General features: G+C 45.3%; 1 protein-coding gene across 7 annotated transcripts in view; it reads left to right on the forward strand.

Annotated features, from left to right (window-relative positions):
- RGS6 (regulator of G protein signaling 6) overlaps positions 1–24,869 on the forward strand; it is a 612,852-nt gene that overhangs the window by 2,719 nt on the left and 585,264 nt on the right. The window lies entirely within an intron of this gene.

Raw genomic sequence — 24,869 nt, forward strand, 5'->3', positions numbered from 1 at the left:
GGCACCTTTCCTGAAGGCATGTGCATCTGCTAGAACCACCAGCCACTGGGAGGTATTTCATATTCATGTTCCCTCCACTGCTTCCGCCTTGACTTCCTGGTTTCCTACAGGAATTGCACTTAACAGGCACTGAATTTGTATGACTGAAAATGTCAGTAAAGAAAAAAGGCTCGTTTTTCTTAAAAGCGACCAATTTGTCTCATTAGGTGAATGATTGAAGCAATGTTCTTGTGGCAGGCGTGTCTTTCAATGTGCCCTATTTTTCAGTTATTTTTGAGATGTGGACTAGGAGAGCCAACATAGATGTTAAGTGAGCAAATATGTCTTGGAAAGTAGAAAGTTAAGGATACTTTGGACAGTGAAATTTGCCGGTGATTTTTGGATGCCTTTTTGTTCCATTGGAAGAGAAATGTACGTGAGAGCAGCATCATTCTGTTTGTAATCTCTCCCTTCTTCCCCCATGAACTCCTAAGACTTTGCCAGAAATTGCTAAACATTGTTTTGTGCCAGGGGTTACACATCAGGAAGACAAGAATAAGGAGCTGTGTGTCACAAGCCTTTTCAAAAGGGATGCTCTGACAGACCTCAATACTGGGATTAATTTTTCCTTTAGCTCCACAGTGAGCTTGTCTTAATTCTTAGTGCTTTGAACCTAGGAATGCATTTAACCTCTTCATTTTTGGGGCCAGCTGGAAGGAATACATTTACTGAATTTCATCTTCATTGTAACATATGGCCTCGTATAAATAATTACTATACCGACGGTGTCCTACTGTATGGTAAGAAATAGAACTACGAAATAAACCTTCGTGTTGAGTGACCGTGGACAAACCCCTTCCAAAACCAGTTGAACTTCCCCTCCCCACCCTGATTATAAAGGACATATTTAGCCACTGGGAAAAATTCAGGAAAATATGAAGAAAAAAGATGATCCGTAGTCTTCATGAAGGATGAGGCGTTGTGAACATTTCTTCAAATTGTGTTTTCTGCCAGGTATTATTCTGGTCGTATGATTCATCATTGCTATGCATTCCTAACTTCTCAAATTTTCTAAACAGAACTCGATGTGTGTGAAAGGTCGTGGGACATCACTAATTCATTGGGTGACTATGGATGAGATCATAATCTTTGTCGGTGGTCCTCATTTTCAAAGCCGGTTGACTGCTTTTGAAATCCAATGATGAAGTGCTGTGTCAGTGATAACTGGGGCTCCCCTTCCGATTTAGGGACCCGAGCGTGAGGAAGCCCTGAGATGTGGTTGCACATCCTCCACCAGCTTCTCCCATGGCCTCTGACCCCTGTGTCTTCAAAGGACAAGTGGCACTCTGAGCGTGAGCTCCATCAGCTTGTGTGTCTGGGGCCCTCCCAGGTGATGCAGATGGTCTCTGCTGGAAGAGGGCTTCCACACACACACACACACACGCACGCACATACACACACCGTGGGGATGCACCCGAGAGGCTGTCATTCCGTCTGCCTGCACTGGGGCCCGGGAACTGACATGTCTAACGAGTCCCCAGATGGTTCTGGCTTGGCTGCTCTGGTCACACTGGGATCTTGGGGGTAAGCTCCTGGGCGGGGGTGAGAAGCCTGTTTCACTCTTCTTCCCGGTATTCAGCAGTGCAGCTGCCAGGAGGTGTTCAGTTAGCACTGTCGGAGTCCATGGCGGTTTTCTCCTTGTGGGGGAAAACTTGGTGGTCGAGATTCGAGCAAACCATCATCCAGCATTGGAACCATTAAATGTGTATGATTAGTAGTAATGTCATGGAAACCCACTCCTCCCAACTGCCAGGAAAGCAAAACTCCTTACCAGTAGGCGGTTCAAAGGAACGCCAAAGCTAATGAGTTAGGTTAAATTGCTAGGAGCGTCTGCTGGGGGTGTTAACCTTGACGTTTACAGAGTGCTTCACGGTTGCCTCCCGAGACCCATGGGAAGCAATTCGTTTTCTCCCGCATACACATAGTCTAAAGCGGGAGGGAGGGAATGCACTACTAATGACCTCAGTTACCAAAGCAGCAAGTAAGACAAGTGGTGGCTCAACCCCCGTCCCCCTGCAGATGGCGGAACAAGGCTCATCAGAATGCTAGGCTCATTGCCTGAGGTGGGTCCTCATTTTGAGGAAACTAAGACTGAGAAAAAAAATGAAGCTGCATTGTATCCATAGAGCTAATAAGTGGTAGCACCAGAACCCAGGCCCAGGCTGCCTGTCACCGAACAGTGTTGCTCTGGACCACTGTGACTAGGAACGGAGAGTAATTGTGTTAGAGAGCTTGGGGTTTCCAGCTGGCTGACATGCCTTACCTGGACTGGACCATCACTGTGTGGCTCCTTTTTGAATAGAAAATCCAGCTTCTACTTAACTGTTAAATATAGGGCATAGAGAAGATTTGGTATTGGGAAATTTAAAGATAGAAATATAGGAAGATGAAAACAGGTGCTCCTCTAACTGAGGCTATTAAATGAGTTGTGGTAGAGGTTAGCTGTCTTGGCTTCTCTAAGTAAAATCATCAAGGGAAAAGCCACTTTTATTTATTTATTTATTTAAAGTCAGAGTTATACAGGGAGAGAAGGAGAGGTAGAGAGAGGTCTTCCATCCGCTGGTTCACTCTCTAACCGGCTACAATGGCTGGAGCTGTGCAGATTCAAAGCTAGGAGCCAGGAGCTCCCTCTAGGTCTCCCCCATGGGTGCAGGGGCACAAGGACTTGGGCCATCCTCCGACGCTTTCCCAAGCCATAGCGAAGAGCTAGATTGGAAATGGAGCAGCTGGGACTCAAACCAGCGCCCATATGGGATGATGGCATTGCAGACGATGGCTTCACCTGCTATACCACAGCGCCAGCCCTGATAAGCCACTTATAAATGGTTGCATGCTAGAGTGCCCTGCTTCACTAGTATCTGTCTAGTGAAGAATAACCCAGGAGGCTATTTTTTTTTTTTTTTTTTTTTTGCCCATGTGTTGAGGTTAACTGAGACCTGGCCAGCTCAGACAGAAAAAGCTGTTGTTGACTGTTAAAGTAGCACAACAGGATTCTAACTCCCTGGTCACTGGGTTGGCTGAGTTACTGACTTGGAGAGTGACAGCAGTGGGGGAGGGGCAACAAGGGGAAGGTTGGGTTAGTGCAGGTGCAAATCTTGGACTGGTATGAGTGTAGATGCAAGGTGCAAATGGGTAAAAGCCTTATTCTTACTGCTGGCCTAACTTACCCTGGTTGGATGCATTTTTGGGTTGATAAGACATGTGATTTCCATCCTGTGTGTTGTTGATCTCCTCCATTGTGCTGTGATCTACTTATGTGGCCTTTTAGATTTGTTTCAGTTTTGACCCTAGTTTGACCTCTATCCCAGCACACAGTCTTACACGTATGAGGGTGCCTTAGAAAGTTCATGGAAAAATGGAGTGAAAAGATAAATTTGTTGGGATGTAGAACTTCTTGAAATGCATACATAACTTTTCATACTAGACATTTTCAATGAATTTGTTGTAGACTCCTTTACAGTAAACGTTTGATTAAAAATTGCTTGCCTGGGGTCAGTGCTGTGGCGTGGTAGGCTAAGCCTCTGCCTGTGGCACCAGTATCCCTTATGGGTGCCGGTGTGAGTCCCAGATGCTCCTCTTCTGATCCAGACATTTCTGTCTCTCTCTTTCTTTCCGTAACTTTGCCTCTCAAATAAATAAATGAATCTTTTAAAAAATTGGTTGTCTAAACAAGATATTACCCATCTTTTTTTAAAGGATTTATTATTTATTTCAAAGGCAGAACTACAGAGAGAGGTCTTCCATCTGCTGGTTTACTTCCCAGATGGCCAGAAAGGCTGGAGCTGAGCCGATCTCAAGCTAGGAGCTTCTTCCAGATCTCCCATGTGTGTATAGGGGCCCAAAGACTTGGGCCATCTTCTACTGCTTTCCCAGGCCATAGCAGAGAGCTGGATTGGAAGAGGAGCAGCCGGGACTTGAACCAGTGCCCATGTGGGATGCTGGCACTGCAGGTGACAGCTTTACCCATTATGTCAGAGTGCCAGTCCCATAATCTCAACCATCTTATGAAGCTACGGATTTGACTTAACAGTGGTAGACTGGTCTTAAAAAAAATGTTGAGCTTTTTTTTTTTGTAGATTAGTGTTCTTAAATAAGAGTGTGGTGGTATTACTTCCATTTTACAGATAAGGGGATTGAAGCTGAAAAAGATGTAGCTGTGGGCCCTGGGTTGGATAGTGACAACAACATTTCAACTCAGATCTTCTCTAACCCCAAGGTTTGAGTCTCTGTGATAGATCAGGTAGGGGGTAAATGGAGGCCCCAGCCTTGATATAATTAGAATTATCTTGGAGAGACGGTAGGAATAACTAGAAAGTTAAGAATGTTGAGGCCAAAGTTGTGGTATAACGGGTTGAGCTGCTACCTGCGACACCAGCATCTCATACACACTCTGGTTGGAGTCCCAGCTGCTCTACTTCTGATCTAGCTCCTTGTGAATGCACCTTGGAAAGCAGCAAAAGATGGCCCAAGTGCTTGAGCCCCTGCGGCCCAGATGGACTTCCAGGCTCCTGACTTCAGCCTGGCCATTGTGGACAGTTGGGGAGGGAACCAGCAGATGTAAGATCTTTATCTGTCTCTCCATCTCACTCCGTAACTCTGACTTTAAAATAAATAGGGGCAGTGTTGTGGCACAGTGGGTTAAGTCAACCGTCTGCAGTGCTGGCATCCCATATGAGTGCTAGTTTGTGTACCGGCTGCTCCACTTTCACTCCAGCTCCCTGCTAATGCTCCTGGAAAACAGAAGATGGCCAAAGTCATGGGGCCCCTGCACCCATGTGGGAGACCCTGATGAAGCTCTGAGCTTTGGCTTGGCCCAGCCTCAGCCATTGCATCCATTTGGGGAGTGAACCAGGGGATGGATGGAAGATTCTCTAACTCTGCCTTTCAATGAATACATAAATCTTTTAACATTTTTTAAAAGATTTATTTTTTTAATGACAGTTTAGGAAAGAATGTATGGCATTTTATAAGACAGAGGTGGTGGCAATAGATGACAGAGACTGAAAACCCTGCAGTTCAGAGAATTTCTATTAGATCAGGAAGATACAGGCTTTGGGAACAAGGGAGAAATGTCAGTCATGAGGAGAGGAATAATGGCAAGGTTTTTCAGGTGAGAAATAAATGGTGAGGAAATCAACTATGGCTCACTTTGAGGGTAATAACTAATATTTCAAAAACTTTAATCAAAGCCCTGCCAGACCACCCTAGCTATGGAGGTGTTTCCTGCCCCTTACTGCTGGCTTTGTCTTCATAGCTTTATCACCGTGACACTGCGAGATGTGTGTTTGTTTATTTTGACAGTTAGACAGAGAAAGGTCTTCCTTCCATTGCTTCACTCCTCAAGTGGCTGCTACCGTTGGCGCTGCGCTGATCCGAAGCCAGGAGCCAGGTGCTTTTCCTAGTCTCCCATGCGGGTGCAGGGCCCAAGCACTTGGGCCATCCTCCACTGCACTCCCGGGCCACAGCAGAGAGCTGGCCTGGAAGAGGAGCAACCGGGCCTAGAACCCGGCACCCATATGGGTTGCCGGCGCTGCAGGTGGAGGATTAGCCAAGTGAGCCACGGCGCCGGCCCAAGATGTGTGTTTATGTATTGCCTGCCTCTTTCCACTAGAATATGCATGGGCATTCAGGGAGGCAGTGACTGTTTCATTCCTTGTTGTAATTTCAACATCTGCTGCAGATTCTGATTCATAGTAATTGTTGAAGACTGACTTTTAGAATGAAATAAGGAAGGGGCAACGTGAGAAAACAGGTTACAAACCACGCACTTAATAGGACCAGTTAGATAATGCAAGTGAGGGAGACAAGTGGGATCTCTATGTTTCTTTTTTAAAAGATTTACTTACTTATTTGAAAGGCAGAATTAAGAGAGGTGGAGAGAGAGACAGGGAGGTCTTCCATCCACTGGTTCACTCCCCAGATGGCCACAGTGCTGGAGCTGAGCCCATTGGAAGCGAGGAGCTTCCTCTGGGTCTCTCACATGGGTGCAGGGGCCCAATTGTTTGGGCCATCTTCTTCTGCTTTCCCAGGCCATAGCCGAGAGCTGGATCGGAAGTGGAGCAGCCGGGGCTTGAACTGTTGCCCATAAGGGATGCTGGCACTGCAGGCTGCAGCTTTACCCTCTGTGCCACAGCACCAGCCCCGTGTGGGACCAAGTTTATGTATCTTGGTCAACACAAAGCTTTGTATGTTAAGGTTTCTACTCAGAAAGAAACTTACAGGCTCGGTTCTATGGAGATGAGGAGGGCTCTGGTCCGTTTCTGATAGTCATGAGTACCAAGTAATACTTGGTTATTTACAGAAGCAAAATGGCCATCACTGTGATTGTGAAGGGCAGGTGGAGCTGGACAACAGGCTGGGAAGGCGTTAGGGACGGCTGAGGACTGTGTTACAGCAGAGGGTGTGTGCTGTGCAGAAAGCCCTTTGGCCACATTTTTAATCATTCACAACTAACTTCAGGTAGGAAAACCTTGAGCAGTACAGCGTCGCAATCTGAGAGAAGTACTTGCTTGAGCTGGCTGTGTTTCTGTTTGTGACCTCTTTAGAAAACAGGCAGCATTGTTGTGGAAAATGTCCTGCATGCTTTTCCTTTAAATTGCTTTGTAAGTGCCACAGCGTTCCGATTCCAAAGCAAGCAGGAAGATGCCATTATATTTATTTTGCTGACCATACATCCTAATACAAAGACAGATCCAGCAGCTGGTCCCGATAGAAAGGATGCCTTCGCAGAGAATACACTGATTGATTACAGCTCAGAGTTGTTTAAAATAGAGGGAAGCACTTTGATTTTTTTCAGTGTACCAGGTAGGTGGGGGATTTGCCTGCTAGTTTCTGTCCCTGGCTAAGGGGACAGATCAAGTAGCTGCACTCCCTGGGGAGCTGCCTTCTTCCAGTTGCAGAGGTCAGCTAGGATTGGTGATTGCTCCAGGGGCAGTTCTCAAAGGGGAAGTAGCTGGAAGCATTCTCTGGACTAGTTGGTTCTTGATCAGGTTATGGGGCAGGTAGGAGGTTTCTGCCCCTGGTCACACTCAGCCTACAGTCACTGCCCCACACCCCTGCTCTGGCCCTGTGTGCCTGTACCAGGCAGTCTGTCTCAGCACCCCTCTCTGGAGCATAATAGCCACGTGGTAAGTTCAAGACACTTCTGTAGGAGATAAAAGGTGAAGAAATGGGGTGCAGTGAGCAAGACACATGGAAGTGGACTTGGGGAGAGATGACTTCCCACCAAGATTCCATGGAAGAAGTGGAGTGGAGGACTTGGTGCTTGGGACTGGGAGGTTTGGGGCCTGCTGGAAGGGGATCGGGACCGAGGCGGGGGTGAGGATGTGTTTGAGACAGTTGGATGCTACTGAAAGGTTGGAGGTGACAGAGTGTGAGGAGGGTGTGAAGGCCTCAAACATCTGCAGAGGGGCAGAATCCACGTTGATGAATCTCACACTAAAGTGCACACAGGGTTGGAGGGAGTCCTGGTTATAATCAATGCTGGTCGTGTTTATGGAAAGAGCAGATCAGCAGTGACGTTTTGCTCATTGTGTGTTGGAGATTGGGGCCACGCCACAGTGACTGACTGGTTCCTTCTGTTTTCCAGGATGTTTCTCCCTGGCAGTGGAATGCTTACGGGAGATCTGGCTTTATTACCATTGGTGCCTTGTTCCCATGCCAGTGAGTGTGTCCCCTACTGTGTCAGGTTCTCTGACATGTTCAGTGCCTCTCGGACTTGAGAGGCTGACTGCTGACTCCTGGGTCTCCTGTGGTACAAAGGGAATGTGGCTGATTCCTGGGATAAACCTGGTTTCCCTTATTTGGCAAGACTGGTCAGGATGTCCTCGGATATCGCTCCCCCATTGCAGAGGGTACTGAGCGTTGTGCCAAAGCATATGCTATCGAGTCGAAGTTTGCATTTTTTTGGCTTCCTTTAGCTTTCAAAATCTCTGCAAAAAGCACTTCCTCTGCCTGCCATCTGCCTCCCAACCCCTCTCCCCTACTTAAAAAAAAAAATCTGTTTCTAGGGGTGGGTGTTTGGTGCAGGGGTGAGGATGTTGCTTCTGCTTGGTAAGCCTGTATCCCATACCAGAATCTGAGTCTTGGTTTTGCTTCAGATTGTAGTTTCCTGCTAATGCATGCTCTGGGAGGAAGCAGATGATGGCTCAGGTACTTGGGTCCCTGCCTCATACCTGGAGACCTGGGTTAAGTTCCAGGTTCCTGGTTTTGGCCCGACCCAGCCCTGGTTATCAGAGGCATTTGAGGAGTGACCAGAGAATAGAAGATTTCTGTAACCTTTGAGATGACTGATTTGATTCATAAATTAAAAAATACTGATCCCCAATTTACTATGTTTTCTGATTATTGATAGCAGGAATAGCCAGTTGGTTACCAAAAATCTATCTGGAAGTAGACTGGTTTCAGTTGAACTTTGCTTATTTGAGAATTGCTGGCTGGCAAAATTTTCTGTGGGTGATATGGGCCTGGAGATGGAAGTTGGAGCCAGTACATAGAAGAACTAAACATCACATTGAATGATAATGGTGATAATGGTGATTCAGGACCTCGCTGGATGCAGGTAACAAAGCCCAAATCACCCCAACTAAACTAGAGTAAAATTCAGACATGTCAAGCAAACCATTTTTTGAATGGGCTATATCTGAATTCAGGCAGGACTGGGTCCAGAAACTTCCATGGTACTGTCAGCACTGGGGCTTGACACTCATCTGCTTGACTTCAAGCTGTCACACAAGAGAAAACCAAGATGGCCCCTCTTATCACACCCTTTACATGGAGCCACCTCCAGGGAAGCCATTGTCTTTCTTCCAGTGTCCTGTGTCCAGTCCTGATGAGCCACCTGTCTGTGCTGGTGCACCCTGTGTGTCCAGGGATACGGCGTACTCTGGACAGGGCAGTTCACAGACCCACCCTTCTCTGTCAGAAGGAGTGAATGCGATAGGAAGCTACAGTGGGCAACTGGAAACTGCCATATTCTTCTAGACAGGGTGAAAGATTTGGGGTTTAATTTGCTGGGCAATAGAAAGTAAGGGACATAGCAGGTTCGGCTGCTGTCTGTGATGTTTCCATCCCAAATCAGAGTAATGGTTCATGTCTTGGCTGCTCCACTTCCTATCCCGTTTCCTGATGATACACCTGGGAAAGCAGTGGGAGATGGCTTAAATACTTGGGCCCCTGTTTCTAATGTGGGAGACCTGGATGGAGTTCCTAGCTCCTGGCTTTGGCCTGGCCATGTCCCAGCTGTTAGTTGGGGAGTGAACCAGTGGATAGAAGAACTTTCTCTTTGTCTCTCCTCCTCCTCTCAATCACTCTGGATTTCAAATAAATCTTCAAAAAAAGAGTAAGGACAAATGCAGTGAATTCTAGCCACTGTAGGAGTTCTAAAATAATTTTTAAGAGTTGGAAGGCTTTCCAGCTCTTGGAAAGCACCATTACTTTAATTGTGTCTTTTTAATCTCCTTTTACTGCTATACTACTCATTCCATGATTATTGCTTCTGATCTGTACCTGCTGTCCAAACAGAAGCGTGAGGACATGACAGATGCAACCTCTGGGTCTTGGACCATCCCTGCAGCCATAACCCCATCACAACAGTACTCTGCATTGCTGTATGTGAGATGGCTTAAGTGCTACCATAAGAAGCAGAGGTGCTGTATCTTTTTCCAAAATATGCATCTATTGGCACTATCCTTCTTCAAATTTTTATTGAAGTTTAACATATTTACAGAAGAGTACACAAATCATTGCTCAACGAATTTGCAAGTTGTAAATGCCTAAGTGTTGCTCTCACATCAGAGAATACACTATTAACACTCCCCCAGAAAACACCTGTATGCCCTCCCAGGAAGTACACAACTCCACCTCCCCAGCAGGACTACTAACCTGATTTCCCTTTGAAAAAACTCTATTTGAAAGGCAGAGAAAGACACACATACAGACCCCTCCCATTGTCTGGTTCAATCTCCAAAATGCCTGCCACAGCCAGAGCCAGGCCAGGCTTGAACCAGAAGCTTAGTCTGGGTGGCAGGGACCCAACCACTTGAACTGTCCCCTGCTGGCTCCCAGGGTGCACATTAATTGGAAGCTGGAAGGGAGCTGGGACTTGATCCCAGGCACCTGGGTTTGGGATGCAGACATCCTCCACGGTGTCTGAACCACTGCTCCAAATGCCCACCCTAACCTGGTTTCTAACACTGGAATGCCCTCAGTTTTGAAGCATAAAAAATACATATAGAGTCACACATACATTTTCATACGTTTTTCTGGCTTCTTAGGCACAACATTGCTCAAGAGGTTGAACCATGCTGTCATGTATAGTAGTTTTTTTCATTTTTATTGCTGCATGGTCTTCTTTAGAATGGTCCAGGAACTATTCTCCAAATATTGAAGGCCACTGGGGACCTTTCCGTTTGTGGGATGTCGAGGGCAGTGCTCTGCGAACATCTTCGTATGTGTGTTAGGGTGCTTAATGAGTGCATTTCTGTTTGGGGTGGACCTATTCCTGGATCACTGGGCCATGGGATCTGCATATTTTAACTTTAGTTTGTACCCAGAGGATTTTCCTGAGTGATTGTACCATTCCATTCCCATCACCAGCCGATGCGTGTTTCTATTTCTCTGTATCCTTGGCAAGACTTGGGATAGTCCATGTTTTACGTTTCAGCCTTCCTAGTGGGTGTGAAGTGATATCTTTCTGTGGTTTCAGCTTGGATTTCTGTGGTGACTAATGATGGACCTTTTCAGTATGCCTTTATTTTTGTCACTTGAATTTGTCTTTTATAGTGCCTATTTGAGTTTATTGATTTATTTTTCTAATGTATTACCTTTTTCTTAATGAGTCCAGGAGTCTTTCTACAAATTCTTAATACAAATACCTTGACCAGTCATGTGTATCTAAAAGTCATCTCAGTGGCTTGCCTTTCATTCTTTAGATGAATAGGAGATCTTACTTTTAATAGAATCTGATTTATCATCATCTTTCTTAGGGTTATTATTTTCTGTGACTCTAAAATTTTTGCCTACCCTGAGGTCATGATTCTGTTTCAATGTATGGAAACTCTACTCTTTTGCCTTCAGAAATTTTCAGTTTATTTGAAAGGAATGGGGGAAGAGGGAAGAAGTAGGGGAGGGGGAGGGGGAAGGAAGTGGGGGCGGGGAGGGAGAGAAAATGCATGCAAGTGAGTTTCTATCTGCTGATTAACTCCCTAAATGCCCACATAGCTGTGGTTGGGCCAGGTTGAGCATGGAACTCAGTCTGGGTCTCCCTTGTGGGTGACAGGAACCCAAGACCTTGAGTCATCACCTCTGCTTCCTGTTAACGTACACCACTGCCTCCCTTGGTGTACGTTAACAGGAAGCAGAGGGGCTGGATCTCTAAGCAGGTAATCTGATATGGGCTGTGGGCATCCCAGGGGACACCTGCCATGCCAAAGGCCCACCCCTGTTATCTTAGCTGTTATCTTGAGGTTAAAAATTCACCTGGAGTTGACTTTTGTCTACAGTGTGAACAAGACATTGGAGTTAATTTTGTTCTCCATGTGGATATCTAGTTAACCTAGGACTACTTCCTGAAAAGTCTGATTGCCCTGGAGTGTCACCTTTGTCAATCAGGTGATCATTCCTAAGTGTGTCTGTTTGCTTTCTAGTCTGTTCTGTTATTCTATTTGTCTATCCTAATACTGATACCATACTGGCTGAATCATTTGAGCTTTGTAATAAGTCTTCATATGCTATAGTATATGTTCTCCAGCCTTGGTCTTACTTAAAAATAGCTTGGGGAGCAGGCATTTGGCTTGGAGGTTAAGTAGCTGTACTTGGGTTTGATTCTGGGCTCCAACTTCCCCTGCTGGGGGGACGGGGCAATGGTGATGCTCAAGTAATTGGAAACTGGATACCATGTGGAGACCTGGATTGAGTTTTTAGCTTTCAGCCTGATATTTGGGGACTTAACCAGTGGAAAGGGTTGAGGAATCGGTCTCTGTCCTCATCTCTCTACTTATCTAACAACCAAATTATTATTTTATTTTATACTTGCATAACTGCATAAATTTTAAAATTATCTTTTGATGAAATTTTGGGATTGTGTTAAGTGACTATCCCAATCTAGGAATACATTAATGTCTTTACAATGTTGATTATTTTAATCAAATACTATGATATGTCCATCTCTTTTAGATATTTTGATTTTGTGTTTTTGTATCCTGTGTTGTAAAGGCACTGCATAGCTCTTAAAAGATGTATTCCTAGTGTTTAAAGTCATGTGTTCTATTATAAATATCTTTAAAAAACATCTTATTTTTTTAAATGACCAGCTTTTTTTTTTTTTTTTTTTTAAACAGGCAGAGTGGACAGTGAGAGAGACAGGATAGTCTTCCTTTGCCGTTGGTTCACCCTCCAATGGCTGCCACGGTTGGTGTGCTGCAGCCGGCGCATCGCCAGGAGCCAGGTGCTTATCCTGGTCTCCCATGCGGGTGCAGGGCCCAAGCACTTGGGCCATCCTCCACTGCACTCCTGGGCCACAGCAGAGGGCTGGCCTGGAAGGGGGGCAACCAGGACAGAATCCGGCGCCCCGACCGGAACTAGAACCCGGTGTGCCGGCGCCACAGGCAGAGGATTAGCCTGTTGAGCTGCGGCCCCGGCCCAAATGACCAGCTTTTTCTTTTTCTCTTCTCTTCTCTTTTCTTTCTTTCTTTCTTTTTAATCTAAGAGGCAGAGTTAGACACTAGGGAGAGGGGGATCTTTCATCTGTTCACTCCCCAAATGGCCACAGTGGCTGAGACTGGGGCAGGCTGAAGCCAGGAGCCAGGAGATTGTTTTGATCTTCCATGTGGGTATAGGGGCCCAAGCACTTTGGCCATCTGCTGCTGCTTTCCCAGGCCATTAGCAGGGAGCTGGATCAGAAGTGGAGCAGCCGGGACTCAAACTGGTACCCCATGGGATGCCAGTGCTGCAGGCAGAGGCTTAACATACTATGCCACAGTGCTGGCCCCTCGTTCTCTGATTAGTGGTATGTAAAACTCAACTGTATTTCTATCTATTGACCATGTAGACAATGACTTTGCTAAATTCTCATTCTATAGTTCTACATAGGTTATTATGGTTTTCCATGTACACAATTATATTGCCTCCCAAATAGATTATATTCTTTTTTCTTTGAATAGTGTTGATAGTGGGCGATCCTGTCTCATTTCTAATCTTAGTGGGAAAGCTTTCAAAATCTGAATATTGGATATCATGGTTGCTGTGTTTTTGCAAATACCCCTTTCACAGATTGAGTTCCACATTAAAAAATTTAAGGATATTTTCACGAATAGATGCTGAACTTGTTGAAGCACCATACAGAAACAGTTACACAGAACGTCAGGCTCGGCTCTGCACTTCACCTCTCTTGGCTCTGGGTGCCATGTGGCCTCATTGCCTTGGAGCTCCTAGTATATTCTATCCAGCCTTTGTGTTTGTTCTTAAGAGTGGGTCTGTGAAAAAGTAGAGCCTAACTGTAGGAAGTGGCACATTCTAATTGTACTGTTTTTGTCTTCATCTGCATGTATGAGTAAAACTGTAAAACAACCCCCAGGAACCTATTCAGTCCTTTCTTCTCTGACTTACATGGCTTTCGGTTGGCAAGCTTTCTGAATAGATCTTTGGCTTGTTAAGCTTTACTGTTGTAAGAACAGAAGAAGCCTACTGTCACCATTCAAGTATATGCATTATGGAGTCATAGAAGAGATTGACCCTTTATATACCTTTTTATATAATTACCTTTAAATTCTTAGTTTTAGGGTATGTGCATACTAATTTTATCTGTTCTTGAAAGAAAAAAGAACCAGTGAAATCCCAAGGAATAAAACTGACATTCTTTAATAATAATAAAAACCCTACAAGAGTGTTTTCTTCTTGGGTCCCCTGGGAACATGTCATCCTCTTCATCTCTTAGTCATTCCCTCCTTGTGTATAAAAATTGGCAAAGCTCCTCTGCCCCTCCTACTTCTTCCCTAGCAGTCATGCAGGCTTGCATGTGAAATAAGCAAATAACAAAATGTTTCTTCTGTGCCTTCTAAAATCAGTAGTATTAGAAACTGTACTCATAGAACCTCTACTTAAAAAAAAGTTCTCTCATGAGAGAGAAACATCTGACATCTCAAGACCAAAGTTCCAGGATTAACTCTGCTACCAGCCTGCTTGTTGATGATAGAATACTACTGGGCTTCCTCAGGGCTTAGTCATCTTCTGAAAAGTAAAGTGCTTGGGCTTTGTCAAGGCACAGGAATTTGTATTTTTAATTGGGGGGGAGATGGAGAGGGAACACACCCATCCACTGGTTCACTCCCCTAATGTCTTGCAGAGGCCGGGGCCAGGCAGAGAACCAAGCTGTGAGCCAGGAATTCAGTACAGATCTCCCCCGTATGTGTCAGAAGCCCAATTGCTTGAGACATCTCTTTCTCCCAGGCCTGCGTTAGCAAGAAGTTGGAGTCAGGAGCTAGAATTCTTCATGGAACCCAGGTGCTCTTACAGTGAGTCCTAAGTGATACCTTTACAAACAGGCCAAATAGCAAGCCAAGAAAACTTAGGTGAAAAAGGCTAAATATTTTGAGCTTAATGGGCCACATAGCCTTAGTTGCTACCATTCAACTCTACTGTTATAGTGTGAAAGCAGTAATTGAGAAGTGACTTATGGGGTCTTTATTTATAAAACTTTGTTAATGGATATAAACACAAATTTCATACAGTTTTCATCTGTGATAAAATATCCTTGTTTGGACTTTATTCACACACCTAAAAATGTGCAAACCATTGTTAGCGTGTCAACCACATGAGGGTACTCCACAAAGTTCGTAGGAAAATGGAACTACAAGATGTTTATGGCGCAAAAACTTTTTAAAATTGATGCCTAGTTTCTCGTAACATGCATTTCCCTGAACTCTTGGAAGACCCTGGTGTGCAGCAACGGGCAGCAGAACAGGTTTGTTCTGGGGTCATGGACTTTGTGCTAGAGGATTGTTGAGGACTGTGGCAGAGCTCCATAGTGACTACAATATGCTATTTTTAAAAGAATACTATTTTTTTCCTGTCTATGAACATAGTTTGCAAGGGTCTATTCCTTCCTTATAGGACAATTAGGAATCAAAAATACTTTCATTCCTTCTGACACTTGATCTTCCTTAGTGGGGAATGCTTCAAATTTCTGGCCTAGGTAATTTTCCTCTACCTGAAGAACTTGGCGCATTTCTTGGGTGGCAGGTCTGCTAATAATGCCTTCCTTAGTGTTTGCTTGTCTAAGTCTTTATTTTTCTTCTCATTTGAAGGATGGTTTCATTAGATGTTGGAAGAACACTGCCCTCCTAGAATCTCTCATGTTTCCTTCTCGTCTGGCTCGCGTGGCTTCTGCTGGTGTCCTCAGAAATTCCTCCCCCTCTTCTGCAGGCAAGGATCTGACGTCTCTGAAGATTTTCTCTTTGTTTTTTTTTGTTTTTTTTTTTTGTGCTGGAATATGTTAGGCTGAGGTGTCATTTTTCTTGTATTGATACTTAGGCTCTTTGGTGTTTTCTTATCTTCTTGGATCTATGGGTTTTTGCACATCACTAATTTTAGAGTCTTCAAAGTCAATTTTCCTCCAAACCTGTGCCCTGTATTTTTTCTTCTCCTGGAATTCTGGTTGCACTTAAGTTATACCTGTTAAATGTTCTACTGCTTGGGTCCCTTAAGTCTGTCTGTTCCCCCATTCCTTCCTCTCTCTCAAATGTTGGGTCTTCCCTCAGTGTTCAGCTTCCCAGTGGTCTCTGCTGACGAATTAGGAGAAAATATTCTTCATTTTTTTTACAATGTTTTTGATTTTTTTGCATTTTCCTTATGATCAAGTTTTTTTTTTTTTAAGTCTTTTTGAGAGGCAGACTTACACAGAGGGAGACAGACAGACAGACAGACACACACACACACACACACGTACACAGAGTGAGAAAGAGAGGGAAAAAGTGAACACATACATAAGCATTTCAGTCTGATGGTTCAGTCCCCAGATGGCCATGGTGGCTAGGGCTGGGCCAGGCTGAAGCCAAGAACTTAGAACTCAGTCCAGGTGTCTCATGTGGGTAGCAGGGGCCCAAAGACTTGGGCCATCTTCCGCTGACTTTGCAGGCACATCCACTGGGAGCTGGATGAGAAATAGAGCAGCCAAGACTCAAACTGGTGCCCATATGGGATGCCAGTATTGCAGGTGATGGCTTAACTAGTCACAACATGGCCTCTTGAAAGATTTTAAAAAGGAGTTTACATCTCTCAGCTTCGATTACCATTCACTTCTTCTGGTGGAAGCTATAACGTTTTAAGTCAGTTATTTTAAATTTCATGTCTGTTAATGACACATGATTCTAACAACTGTGTTGTATCTGAGTCTGATTCTGATGATTGCTTGTCTCTTTAGAGTGTTTTTTCTTGCCTTTAAGCACACCTTGTAATTTTTTGTTAAAAGCCAGACATGGTGTATGGGGAAACGGTGACTGAGGGATGTGGGAGCTGAGTGAGGTGTGTGAATTGAATTTTTTAAGTCTGGTTAGGGGTTGGGCTGTGTTTCACATTTGCTGTAGCTGTTGGTACCAGAAGCTCCAGAGCCCTAGTGTCCTTGTTTTGAATTTCCTCTCCTGACTTCCAGTTTCTCTGAATCCCACTCCTGTGGTAGTTCGTCTTGGAAGTCTTTGTACTGTAATCTGCTACACTGGTGCCTTGTTGGGTGGTGGTGGACAGGAATGTTCTGTCACCATCTAATAACCAAATAGTAGGAACTTGACTTCAGTAAATGCAGCAATCCTTGGCGCTGTAAGAGGAGGAGGATGCCAGCCAGGTGGCTTAGATGAGGGCGTCTGAAGCTACGTGACGTGCCTCCTGTTGGCTTTTGTTCCTTCAGTGAATGTCGAGTCCCTCTGCTGAGTCTAGATGCTACGCTGGAGTGTGAAGACGGTACAAGAGGTGGCCAATGCAGACAGGGGCAAGCAGACTTGATAGGAAAACATTGTAGGTTGGGAGGGTAGTGTTGACCATGTCCATCTGAAGTTGGTGATCCTGAATGGGAAATGCAGTCCGATTTCCCCTCTGCCCATAAGTGTCCATTTGCTTGCATGTGAGTTTGGCATTGATTGGTGTTGGTCCAGTGGAATTGATGTTTTTGCCAACATGCTGTAACCCAGAAGTGGGGAGATAAGGGAACATAGATTTGCAAGGGAATGGTGATTTTTGAAAACAATTGATTTATTTGAATGGTAGAATTGTGGAGAGAGGGAGAGACAGATCTTGAATCCACTGGTTCACTCCCCAAAGGGCTGCAATGGTCAGGGATAGGCCAAGCTGAAGCTGGAGCCAGAAGCTTCTTCTGGGTCTTCCGTGTGGGTGCAGGGGCCCAAAGACTTGGGCCATCTTCCATTGCTTTCCCAGGTACATTAGCACAGAGCTGGATTGGAAGTGGAGCATCTAGAACTCAAACTGGCACCCATCTGGGATGCAAGCATCACAAGCTGTGATTTTACCCACTATGCCACAACGCTGGCCCCTGGGAATGGTGATTTTAACCATGGGACCACTGAGACGAGTGGGGCAGGCTGAGGAGTCGTCATGGATAGTAAGGAAGCTGAGGATTCCATGGTTGGATGTCAGAATGAGTTTTTTTTTTTTTTTTTTTTTTTTTTTTTTTTTTTTTTACAGGCAGAGTGGACAGTGAGAGAGAGAGACAGAGAGAAAGGTCTTCCTTTTGCCGTTGGTTCACCCTCCAATGGCCGCCGCGGCCTGCGTGCTGCGGCCGGTGCACCACGCTGATCCAATGGCAGGAGCCAGGAGCCAGGTGCTTTTCCTGGTCTCCCATGGGGTGCAGGGCCCAAGCACCTGGGCCATCCTCCACTGCACTCCCTGGCCACAGCAGAGAGCTGGCCTGGAAGAGGGGCAACTGGGACAGAATCCGGCGCCCCAACCGGGACTAGAACCCGGTGTGCCGGCGCCGCTAGGCGGAGGATTAGCCTAGTGAGCCGCGGCGCCGGCCCAGAATGAGTTTGAAGACTGCATTGAATGTAGAGTGAGCTGGAAGGAAAGAAGCCAGACAGAGTGGGGCATGTTTGTGTTGGGATTTGAGGTGGTGCAGTCACTGAACATGAAGTTCAGGAGGAAGCCACGAGAGACAGATGTGGCTGAAGATGAGAAAAAGGTTCAGGTGAGGAAATAGAACTGAGAACTCAGCCTTTGTGGTCCATCTTTGATGTTAGTCATTGAGACAGCTGAAGGAGTTAGTGATGGAGAATAAAACTTCTGACAGATAGAAACTGCAGGCTTCAGGATATGAAAAGGCAGACACAGGAGGGAAGTGGGAAACAGCAGTGCAGATGGGTGGGTGGTGACATTGCCAGGTGACCTGAGTGTCGCCAGACCAGGGATTTGTGTAGGAGGAAAGGAAAGGAATCCTTTGGAGTACCAGTGAGGAAGCCTGCGTTGCTTTCTGCTTTGAGATACAGTAGTGGAGACCTTTGGGCTGCAGGGGAGGGGATGTCCTCGGGGGAAGGCGCATTTCCATCAAGGTCATAGAAGGTCAAAGTTTGGGGAGGTTGAGGGACATGGAGGAGCGATATATAGAAGAAGAGTTTGGAGGGCAGCAAGAGTGTGTTGGGGCTTGGCAAGGTAGAGAGTATCTGGAGCAGTGTGAGGTTGAGAACCCTGGCAACCCAGTGTGCCTGGGTGGACCTGGACCTGGACCTGGTGCGGTAACAAGGCTGTGCCACATGCCTTCACAGGTCTTGTTAGGTGGCCAACTTCTACCTCTCGTTCCTAGCTTAATTTTTTGGACTTTGGTTTAACATAGAGACTGCAGGCTGTTTTTCATTATAAGCAGCTTTAGTAGACTAATTTGTTTAGGCTGTCAGGCAGCTGTGGTAACTTAAAAAGGATTGTATTTATGTCTTAGAGCAGGATTGGTATGGAGAAGTCAAGTTGACTGATAAACTTGGCAGTAAAATGAAGGAAAAACTGATTAGCTGAGGGCTGTTATGTACCAGGCTTTGTACTAAACACTTTGTGTAGATGATGAGTTCATTGGAGATTAAGACTGGCATGTTGGAAAGACTGGGCATTGGAGCCCATCCTGGGTTTGAATTTGGAGTTCTTTGGCTGACCGGCCATGTTACTTTGGACACATTCCCTATGTTCTCCAACCTCAATGTTCTCTGTAGAGCTGGAATAATAATACTCCGTATTGCAGTTGATCTGAAGAGCTGCCCAGATGCTGGTCATGAGCAGCCAAGGCTAAGAATTATTGGTACAGCGTCATTCACATTTGTTCCATTTTATAGATGAGCAAAGTGAAGCTCTGGAGAAGACCAAGAGGTGTCACCAGGAGGAACAGCCAGTTCCTTGACCGCAGGACCTGTGACTTACTACACTGAGTTTGTGCCTTAGTACAAGGGAAGCAAGAGGAGCCTCAGCTCAGTATGTCTGCCTGGGGTGGGGGGAGGGGATCAGGTGAAGGGAAGTCAGGCTCTGGAATCCAGGTCAATGGTTTCCAAACCTGGCTGAACTTCCAAATCACCTAGGGAGCGTTTAGGCGGCAACTCTCCAGGGACCACCGGAGGTCTCCTGGATCAGAATTTCAAGAGCATGGGAACCAGGAGTATGTATATTTAGCATTTCCCCCAGGATATATCAGAGGTTTCTATTCTGGTTCAGGTCCTTGGGCCAGCTTTCAGGAACCACTGAATTCTAACTGAAGTCCTGAAATGATCAGGTGACGATGACCCAGTAAAATATAGGGTGCCTGGCATTGCCAGGAGAAGTGGCCTGTGAGCGGCCACTGCTTTGAGAACTCTTGGTGCATTCCCCAGAACAGACACTCCATCTGTCATTAAGCATTTGAACTTGGGTATGCAGGAAATGTGGCATTGGCAGCCTCCGCCATGACAGAAAGACTTACTTTTCTTGAGCCGCTGCTCTTCCATCTTTCCCCTGGAGGTTCCTGCCCACTCAGTCAGATTAGAGCTATATAAACAAGCTTGTTCTACTGAGCTTGCACACATCTTGTAAATTTTTTTTATGAAGTGCTTGACATTGCTGATGTCAGAAAAACAATCCATTGGGTTTTAATGGGCTTAAGCAAACAATGTGAAATTGATATAGTATGGGGGAGAAGAAAAAACATCAACAGAAATTAATTGGCAGCACAAATATTCGGGCTATATCAGAGTCAGGGTTTGTCCCTCTCTGACATGCCATTACCCTGATTAGAGTTTGGAGGGATGGGCATTGAGGGTGGCAGGCGTGATGGTGTAGACTTGGTCAGCACAAGGGTATTGTAGTGGCTCTCCTCCAGGCTCTGCATCGGGATCACCTGAAGATCCCCTGGCGTGGTTGTGAAATGGTGACCTCTGAGATGCTTGTCCACTGACTCTGATGCTGACAGCCTGGGGACTACACTTGGCCAAATGCTGACCCAGAGCAAGACTGCCAGCTTCTGCTTTTGTCCTGTGCTAGGGCATTTGCATAGCTCACACTAGTCCCTCATCAACAGCAACCATGCACAGCAGAGGTCCGTCACCTTCCAGTGAAATACTGGGAGCTTGAGGGAGGGGAGTTAGTTGCCCAGTAGCGTCAATGAGGCCGGAGTTGAGATGTGATTTCTGGTCTGAAATGCAAACCTTCCTTTCCCATATCCTTTCCCAGCTCTTCTCCGCACTGTCTTGCTGGGTGCTGGGTTCTGCCTGATGCAGAGGGGCTGGTATTATAAAGAAGACAGCAGGCACTTGTTGGAGCTGCGAGTTATGGTGGACGTTTGGAGTAAATTGCAGGCACAGTCCTGGCTTTGAAGAGATGGGCTGGTCAGTTTGTATCACAGATGCTGAGCTGTTTGTAGACAGGGCCTCCCCTCCTCCCCTCACGATGATTTGTCCCCCTCCCCACGTGCTGCTCCTGACCGTAGTGGCTTCTGAGTGGCAGAGGGGGACATGGCCCAGATCAGGAAACATGTTAATACAGAACCTGACCATTGGGCAGCTTTAGTGGCTATCCAGGTGAATGTCCCAAAAGAAGTATATTGCATCTTGGTGGAATCTCACCAGCTGCCTCGTTCTCGGAGTACCTACTGCCAGACCCTGTTCTAGGTGTCAGGGATATCGGGCTGAAAATTCCCAGTCCCCTGCTTGTGCAGCACTGTCCTCCTGCGAGAGAAAACCCATGATAGACGAGGAAACAAAGTCCAGTGAGTCCAGATAGGGGCAAATCCCTCATGTCTCTGCACTTGACCACTTCCTGCTCCATCTCTTTGAGATCAGAGTGTCTTCCTGGAATTTTTTTTTCTTCCAAGTGTTAAGCATTAGGCCAAATCATTTCTTTGTTTACAAACTCACTTTCATTTTATTTGAATGGCAGAGGGACAGACTGAGAGCTTCCATCTCGTGGTTCACTCCACAAATGCCTGCAGTAGCCTGGGCTGACCCAGGCTGAAGCCAGGAGCTGGAAAGTCCATCCAGGTCTCTCACATGGGTAACAGGGGCCCATCACCTGCTGCCTCTCACAGTGTGCATTAGCAGGAAGCCGGATCAAAAGCAGAAGAGCTGGGGCTTGAACCAGGCATCCCAAGTGGCGATTAAAGCTGTGGCGCCAGTCATCTGCTGTTTAACTTACTTAGGCTTCAGATGTCCATGCCTGTGTGTATTGTCACCCAGGCTGGAATGGCAAACTCTGCCCCCCTCAAACTCATTGATCCTGCTATACCCATGCTAGTGGTTCCTGCCTCTTGCTCTGAGCCGTTGGAATTGAGCACCACACATTATATTGCCCTATTGGAGAATTTTTCTGTTAACACTAATGGGCTCTGAAAGTCTCAAGGCAACCATTTCATCACTATTGATTCCCAGGGCCCAGCATGGAATCTTGGGAAAGTAGAAGGTGAGTGAGTCTATCTGGAACCTAGTGGTGAGTGGTGATATTACAGGAATTGCTTCCTGGAAAGGAGATGACCTGGGATGTAGGCACTGATTATGGGAGAGAGGGGGCATGGGGCCTTCTGGTGGGCATCTTTGAAGGAAAGTTGGGAGACCAAAGTCCTCAGATGCCTGATTCTACCCCTAATAGCCAACTGAGATCCAGAGACGTCTCGGCTTGACTTGCTTCTGACAGTGGTGAGGGCAATCCAGGCCTCGCAGTTCAAAGGGCTTCTGCTATGCCAGCCCTGAGGTTGGCGACAAGAGAAGGGAAAACAGGCACAGTGAAGTGGCACATCCCAGACCACACAGCTGGTAGCCACAGTGCCAGGATTCAGGCGTGGATCTGTCCGATGCCGGTGACCAGCTGGTAACCAGGAAGCTTCCTCGTGGCGATGATGAAATGCATGGTCTGAACACATTTTTAGTTTTCCTCTTTGGTTTGCCGTGAGTCATCCTAGGAAGATAATGTTATTCACTTGCTCTCTGTTGAAATGCGGTTCTGTAGTTTGAGGAAAAACATTCACATTCTTCAAATATTAGAATTCCCTGCATTATTAACTATGCCTACGTACACACCATATGTAAAAATGAAGTTTATTCTACCACTAGATTTTAAAAAAATCTTATTCATTTCTACTGTACTTTATTTAAAAGAAATATCTTGCACCTTATTGTAATGAAAATCTAGTATTTTGATTTCCTGAACCCTAGCTTTACAGTCAGTGCATGTAATTATAAGGTCCTTAACAACGTAGGTTTTGTCTGTAGTTCCAACATTTGTTGGCATAGTAGGTTGCTATATTGCTGTTCTAGAAATGCTTCTTTCTAGATACAGGAGAGTGAAGTGGCTTGTCTGAGTTTCAGAAGAGTTGCTAGGGGCAGGTGTCTACCGTGCTGGCTAGGGTGTCTCCAGCACATATTAGAGGGCCTGGGTTCAACGCCCAGCTTTACCTCCGACTCCTGTTTCCTGTCGGTGCAGACTCTGGGAAGCAGGAGTCATGGTCAAATGATTGGCTTTGTGCTACTCCCATGGGAAAACCTGGATTGAGTTTCTGGGTCCTGATGCAGCCCCAGCTGGAGGTAGTTGTAGGTATTTGGGGGGAGTGATCAAGTGGATAGAATAGCACTCTGCTCTCTACCTTTCTCTCTGCTTCTCAAATAAATAGAAATTAAAAGTAATGCAAGGTGGTACAAGAGCCAAGCATAACTTTTTTCCCTGAGTGCAAGACTAAAATTCCCAACACAGAGACTTAGCCTCATTTGCTCTGCAGCTGAGAGTTCAGACCCTGGAAGATCAGTGTGTTTGAACATGTAGAATTGCTGCTGTTAGTGGAAGAGGGTGTCCAGGGAAAGACAAAGGGAGGGCTGACACATTTGTTTCTAGGTCATTTCCAACCTTGCTGTTATAACACAGTTTCCTCATTAGAAGAGAATATGCTCATTAAAGTGAAAGTGTTCATTTTAAACTAAAGCATGGAAACCCAAAATAGCTCTGTTACATTATTACACAGATGATATGTATTACATAGATAAATGAGCGTGCACAAATGGATTCAGTTTTTATTTTTCATGCTCTGTTATATTCTGCATGAAGGCAAAGAGTAGGCAGATAAGTATTTGTTTAAAAATGAAACAGTGTGATGTCCATTTAACTTGAAAAGCTTCTGATGAGAATAATTGTCTTCATAGTACTATATTCATAGAAATGTTGGCATTACAGTTGGCACAGAATAGAAGGAAGCTCGCTTTATGCGATCTAATTTAAAAGTACATTCTAATTCATTAATGATAAAGCAGGCAACAATATTCCAATAGGGTATTTTGAGCAATTAAATTATTAGTACAAATGACAAATTTCTCTCCTACCTTCTATCCAATTTGTTCTTATGAAATGACCTTTGGTATCAACTTACTCTATAATAAAATGTTTCCTGAGTTTTGTTTTAAATCAAAAATGCCTCCCCCCTTGGGTGGAGTCTGGCATTTATAAAAGTTTGGCAAATAACCCATGCATTTTGGGCAAATACCCCAGATTAGTGTTAACATTTGTATAGGATTTTATACTTGCACACTCAGCCCATTTGACCCTTTCCTGTGAGGCATTCCAGGGAATTACCGTTCTGCCAAGAGCAGTGTAGAAGAATGTGCCCCAGCATGGTTCTTAGCATACAGCAGGTGCTCATATGTTCACACTGAAGGGAGATTAAGAAAGGGAGTTGACAGGTTATGTAACTCAAGGCCATGTAGTAAACACAGCGTCACACCAAGAATTGAATTTAATTATCAAAAGTTCCATATGCTTGTTGCTATCTCTCTGTTCCGTTTTCAGGCTTTTGAAAAGGTCATGTTAACTACAGGTATCTTAATGTAGATGAATTTCACATAATGTAAAAATTAACTTCTTAAAGTATATAATCCAGTGACAATTTAATACATTCAGAGCAATCTGCAGCCATTACCTCTATTTAGTTTGAAAATATTTTCATCGTCCCTGACGGAGACGCTGTAGTCACCCTGATCCATCCTCTCCCAAGCTGCAAGCAGCCACCAGTCTGTTTCCTGTCTCGGCACTTGCCTATTCTGAATATTTTATACAAAGGCACCTGTAACCTGTGACGTTCTGTCTGGCTGCTTTCACTTGCTGTTATGTTTCCAAGGTTCATCCACATTGTAGCATGGATCAGTACTTGAGTCCTTTTTAAGGCTGATTAATATTCTTTACAGAGATACACATTTGGTTTATCCATTCATCCACTGATGGATACTTGGGTTGTTGCTACCTTTTGGCTCTCGAACAGTGCTGCTGAGAACATTTGTGTGCAAATATTTGAATATTTGTTTTTAGTTCTTTGGGTATATATGTAGATGTAGGATTGCTAGGTCATACAG

Source organism: Oryctolagus cuniculus, chromosome 20 (assembly GCF_964237555.1).
Source record: "Oryctolagus cuniculus chromosome 20, mOryCun1.1, whole genome shotgun sequence".
NCBI lineage: Eukaryota > Metazoa > Chordata > Mammalia > Lagomorpha > Leporidae > Oryctolagus > Oryctolagus cuniculus.